Here is a 6,324-nt window from a genome sequence, read left to right as displayed (position 1 = left end):
TTATTAAACCACTGGGGGCGTGTGTTCCCCCTCCCTCCTCGCTGCTCGCCTTCTTTACCCCAACCTGCTTCATCCCCAACATCAGTAGGCAGAACAGGCAAGATGGCGGCCGGTTCAGGAGCAGCAAGCGGACAGGGAGCCCGCAGCTCCACTGCTTCTTTGGAAGCCTCACTGGACCGCCGTTTTCAAAAAGTTTCCAACACTATGGAGTCTATACAGAGCCTCTCGGCTTGGTGCATTGAAAACAAGAAACACCACGGCCTTATTGTTCGCTACTGGATGAAGTGGTTGAAGAAATGTGAGTAGCTCGCCTCCGAAGCTACGCTGCTAGCGAGCTTACTTCAAGCTAATTTAATGACATGGCTCCTCTACGCGCTGTTTGCAAAATTCACCTAAAGCTATATGTGGAGAATCTGCAGTACTGTACGTTGCATCACAAAATGTGTCTTTAGTGTCTTTTAAACGTGGAAATTAAAGTATTCGCGTGTTGCGTTACTTCAAAATAGCTGCTAACGTAGCCAACGTCTCTGAGGGGAGTGTTTACACAGGGGCCGCTAAGAAACAACAGCTGCTAAAAACAAATTAGCAATGAAATTGTCTTAAATTAAACTCACTCCTAGTTGTGTGATCTCAGTTCTACCAGTACATAAATAGCAGAGAATGTAAAGTTTTTGCAGAGTGTTTTTAGTTTTAGCATCTCCTAAAAAAATATTAACGTATGTTTTTGACCCAATATGTTGTATTTAAACATGGAGTAAAACGTTTGAGGTGGCCTCTTCAGACAACAAAAAAATTCATATTAGACTTACATTTAAATACTGATTGCTAGTATATTTTATAAAACAAATTAAACTGCTTCTTTATATTTTATTGCCACTATTAGAAAGTGTAATGTTATCTGCAAAATTTAATTAGGTTTGTTAAGTTAACATTTTGGATAATCTCTCTTATACTGTCATTTATATTGAAGTCAGCTGTTCTTCCCCTTTGGTTGGTCCTCCTGGGGTAGTTGGTTGCTTGTTCTGCCTACTCCTACTACAGATAACATAACAAAGCAAAAACAAGATTGGCTTTGGAGACAATACAATGCTCCATATTATTCTTACAATAACATCAGCTTATTGAATTGCCACAGTACATCAAAGAGTGACTGCACCTTTCTCTAGTGTGATGCATTGAGTGAAATGGTTCAGCCCCTCCATCACTTGTCTAAATTATAAAATGCTATATTAGAATGGGGATGTGAGGAATATATATTTTTTTCCCTCATGTTGTCTGTAAGTGTAATCTGGACGATCACCTAGAATTGATGTTATATTGGTCTATGCCTAATTCTGCCTGGATTTAGTTATCCCATTCACAGTAAAAGTATCTCAAAAAGGTCTCACAGAATATATAACAATGACTTTTTTTTTTTATTTTAGTTTTGATTTTGTAGATATATTGTACAACTGAAGAAATTATTTTGCAGGCTGGATTAAACAGTTTTTTAGATGCTAAACCGTATAGGGAGCTGTAAGCTAATTGGTGCAGATAATAAATGCTGGAATAGATCATGCAAGTTCTTAATATTTTGGATTATCTTTTGAATTATTTGTGGGTAAAATAACGGGTTTGCTACAGAATTAGTGCAATTTACTGTAGAAGTCTGTGGATAAATATTTTAATCGCAGTGATGGGCTTGCATGTAGTATTTAAAGGCAACAGGTTGTCTTGTATGTTTTGTATATCTTTATGCTTGTGGTAATTTTCTTAATGTTAAATATTCAGATATGTTTTATAAACTCAGTTTTGGATTGAAATCATATAAAGGATATATCTTCTGGTCATAAATATTCAATAGAAGTGGTTAAAATTGTCTTGATAATTGCTGATTTTGGAACCCGTACATAAAAAAATATTATGCAATATTTATTTTCATAATTAGATTGTTTTCACTTGGTTTAATACTTAGAGCCTCTAGTTATGACTAGCTGTTAATGCGTAAAAAAGTATTCAATGTAGTTTTTCAGCACGGAAGTATGGGGTGTTAATATCTACTGTTAAACACCAGGGTTAGGCAATGTAAAATTGAAATCCTTTTCTCATATTCTCTGATTTTTATTACAAAAATTCATTATTTGTTCCAAATTCTTGAAACCTGGATTTAGAGACAGGTTTTCTAGTTGCTGACCAGTCTCTAAATCCTTTCAGATTAGAAGCTGTTTCTTATGTAAATATGAAGAGGCAATCTACACTGTTTAAAAAAAAATAAAGGGAACACACAAACAGCACTATATAACTTAAATTATATCAAACATCTGTGAAATCCAACTGTCCGGTTAGAAGGCAAAACTGATTTAATTTCACGTGTTGTTGTGCATATGGAATAGACAACAGGTGGAAATTATTGGCAGTTACCAACACACACTAAATAAAGGAGTGGTTCTGCAGGTGGGGACCACAGACCACTTCTCATTACCTATGCTTTCTGGCTGTTTTGGTAATTTTTGAATATTGGTGGCGCTATCACACTCTTGGTAGCATTTATTTGGAGTTCACCATGTGCTTGCCAGACGTAGCATGTCTACCTTAGGTACTGACATGAGAACCTGACCCCCTGTGAGATCATACGCTGGTGCGGTTGGCCCTGGTTTCCTCCTACTTCAGGACAATGCCAAACCTCATGTGGCTAGTGTGTGTCAGCAGATCCTGTAAGAAGAAGGCATTGGAGCTATGGACTGGCCTGCCTGTTCCCCAGACTTAAATCAGATTGAGCACATCTGGGACATCATGTCTCGATCCATCCACCAAGGTCACGTTGGACCACAGACTGTCCAGGAGTTGGCGGATGCTTTAGTCCATGTCTCAGGGGAAGTTCCCTCAGGAGACCATCCTTCACCTCATCAGGAGCATTCCCAAGCATTGTTGGTGTCTCCTCCCTTTTTGTCCCACATACACCCCCTATCCCATGTGTGGAGGATCCATTCACAAAGCTGGTGTACAGCTGGCTTTTGTATGTTTTATTCCTTAGCCTTGTTGATACCTTTTGGCTGGATGATGGTTCTAGTAATGGCCATGCCTTTGTTACATTTCCCAATAAAAAATTCACATACCCTTCTGTTGTTTGAACAGCCACCTTGAGGACCACAATGAGCTTTTCTTTTGTTGTTCAAATTTTCATACGGTCTATTAGAAAGTTCCCTGTGATGATATTGGACTGTGCAACTCTGTATTTTTTTTACTGCCTGACAGTTGTTTGATTTCTCTGCTGGATTGACAACCTTTACCTTAAAGTTTCCACCATAAATCTGCCTCAATATCTGCAAACTTGTCCTTTTGATCCACTCACTTCTTGGTAGCGACTCTCGTATCTGAGCAGCACAAAAGCACCTTCTTCCTTTTTGATGCGTGTATACATTAAGTTTTGTAAAGTGTGTACAGATGCTTATGCTGCTCCTGTGTTCAATAGCAGAGAGCAGCTTTGCTATATTTGTTTTGATCAGTGGGTAAAAAGTAGTTTTGATATTTTAATAGTGAGTGTCCACCTCAAAACATCATTTGTGCAGTCAGTTCATCAAGATTGTGGTCCTGCCTGAAAATATTATTTTGTTGTCGGAGGCATGCAGACCCCCACATACCGGTGCTGCGCTGTCACTGGGAATACCAAGCAGCAGCTGCCTCAGACCCGGTCGCCCTTGGCAGATTGGCTACCTGCTCTGGCATCTGTGGGGGACGGATGTGCAGTTATTGGGGGGTTGACGTGTTGCTGGGGGGCACACATGATTGATACCCGCTAGTCTTGAAGTTTTCTGTTGTCTTCTTTTTGCTGTTATGCCCTTTTTTTTTTTTTTGCTCCTCTCATTTCATACAGGTATGGAAGCAGACTTCTATGGGTTACTGTATATATTCTGTGCTGTTTTCTTTGCTGTTTTATTTTCTCTCTTTTCATGCAATCTTTCCTGCCTTTATCTCTTCCTTAGCTCTTATCCCCTCTTTCCTTCTCACCCCCCCTTCAGTCTCCATGTCTGTTGAATACAATTTTACTCAATAATTTTCAATAAAATTAAAAATGCATCTATACAGATAGAAGAGTTTACTGCAAATAATTGAGATGTCTTGATTGATATTGATTTTTGTCTGATATCAGGCATTAAGATAATATCATATTATATCAGCCTGCTCCTCAATCTCCTATATTGGCATGCTAATTAAAATGGTTGTTTTCTGTCTAAAGTTTATGTAACCCATTTGTTAATGATTAATGGATCAGTTGTTGTTGACTGTTGTTTTCAGTTTGAGTAATATCAATTGACAAAACCGTATTTGCTATAGCCTACAATTTTTTTGTTTTTGTTTACATCAACGGACAGAAAACATATTTCGTTTTTATCAACTTTATCAATTTAAGTGGAGGGGAAAACCCCAGGCATCTGCTGTTGGGGTGTGATTGGAGCGGTTCTGTGGGACTGCTGAACTCTAGATAAGCACTTATGTTGATCTAGCAACTAGATGTTCTTATTGGCCTGTAGGAGAATCAGATTGAATAAACAAATCAGTTTGATCTTGATCAGATCTTATTTTCTCTTATCAAACTCTTATTTTTTTAGCATTTAATTCTTTGATTTCACAGTCATATAGAGACTAATATCTTCATCGTATGTGCTGCAGCGTATTGTTTCTACCGTGACAATTAATTTAACTCTATTAATTAGAGATTAGACCATTAGTTTTCAAAGTCTTCTACCAGTTTCCTTTGGTATCTGCTCTGCCAGTTATGATTTTGCCACATAACTACTTAAAAACCCAGTTGGGGTGTAACATTACATTCAGATTAAAAGAAGAGATTATGAACAGTACACAATTCACAAAATTTGGAGAAAAAAAAATTAGAAAAAATTAGGGATGCACGATATAATTGGCCCCCTATCGGTATCGGCCTTAAAACTGAATATCGGACATAGGCCACCCCACCGATATTTAACCCGATATTTGATCAGCTTCTGAGTTTCTAAAGTCTTAAAAAAATGAAAAAATACCACTTCTTCTTCTTCCTCAAAAACTTCTTTTTTACAGACTTAAAAACTTCTAAAGATGAGGGAAAAGATATTGATACATTAAAATATCACAATATCTTCATATGCTGATATATTGCCATTTAAAAACACCATATCAATCTCTTTTACTAATGAAATATTGCTATATGTCATCGTTATGCTACGAAATCCCCCGAAAATTCACGAAATTTTGCAATATTTTAATATGTTGATATATTGACGTGGTATCGATCTATTTTACTAACAAAATCTCACAAGAATTTGCAAAATATCAAGAGAGTTTGTAACAGAACGATGAAATTTCACCAGATTTTGAAAGTAAAATGGATCGATACGTTTTTAAAAATCTATTTAAAATATCAGCATATGAAAATATATTTGAGTATATTATTTTTTAAAGTGTCAGAAATGGATAACAAAACTGCTATTTTCAATGACTACTTATTTTTGTCCAGCTTTAACATCAGTATCTATATCGGTTATCGGCTACATGAGTTTTAAAATATCGGCATATCGGATATCGGCCAAAATCCCAATATCGTGCATCCCTCGAAAAAATCTTATTTTACTTTGTAAACATACAGAGATTGCAGAATCTGAAATGTGTAGCTCATTTCAGTCCAGGTAGGAACAGCCTGTTCCAAAACAAAAGTGTCATTAATTGCATGCTGTGCTGTCTGTTTAGTGTAAAATCTTCTTTTGGTTTGACCCGTTTGGCATTGCAGATTGTATGCTATAAGATCAGGGTTCTCGCAAGTGTAATTCATTATCATATTTAACCCCTTAAAACAGGGGTTCTCAAGAGCTACTATCCTACAACTTTTTGATATACCCCATTTTTAACACGCCAGAATAAAATGAGCTGCTCGTTACCATGACTCTGCTGAGCCAAATGAGAGGATTGAGCCTTTAGATTCAGGTAAATTAGAGAAGTTACAGGATGGTAGCTCTTGGACTGGATTTGAGCACCCCTGATCTAAAATATACACTGTAGATTCAGCTGCAACTAACAATTATTTTACTAATCAATTGATCTGCTTTATTTATTTTTAATTAATAATGGGCAGAAAAACATGCCTTAAGGAATATTTTATTTGTAATTTAAACCAGTTATAGCTCAAACTTTGCCACTTGAGGAGTTCTGGGGGAATCATATTCGCGGACAAAAGGGTTTTTATTATTTTAAATCTAAATGTAATATGTATAATTTAGATTTTAAAAGGTGTATGATTTTGGCTTGACTACAGCTCTTAGGTGTCAGCTAATGTTTGTATACACTTATTAAGTT

At 36.7% G+C, this 6,324-nt stretch overlaps 1 protein-coding gene across 2 annotated transcripts in view; it reads left to right on the top strand.

Annotated features, from left to right (window-relative positions):
• The first annotated feature begins 53 nt into the window (after nucleotides 1-53).
• tars2 (threonyl-tRNA synthetase 2, mitochondrial) overlaps nucleotides 54-6,324 on the top strand; it is a 49,564-nt gene continuing 43,293 nt past the window's right edge. For both annotated transcript variants that reach the window (XR_005280752.1, XR_005280753.1), the window contains exon 1: nucleotides 54-298. The gene's annotated coding sequence lies outside the window, so the exon portion shown is untranslated. The remainder of the gene's footprint in view (nucleotides 299-6,324) is intronic.

The sequence above is a fragment of the Cyprinodon tularosa genome, unplaced genomic scaffold (genome assembly GCF_016077235.1).
Source record: "Cyprinodon tularosa strain WSP-4 unplaced genomic scaffold, ASM1607723v1 ctg2, whole genome shotgun sequence".
Lineage (NCBI taxonomy): Eukaryota > Metazoa > Chordata > Actinopteri > Cyprinodontiformes > Cyprinodontidae > Cyprinodon > Cyprinodon tularosa.
Note: the sequence above shows the minus strand (reverse complement) of the source record. Positions and strands in the feature narration are given on the sequence as shown.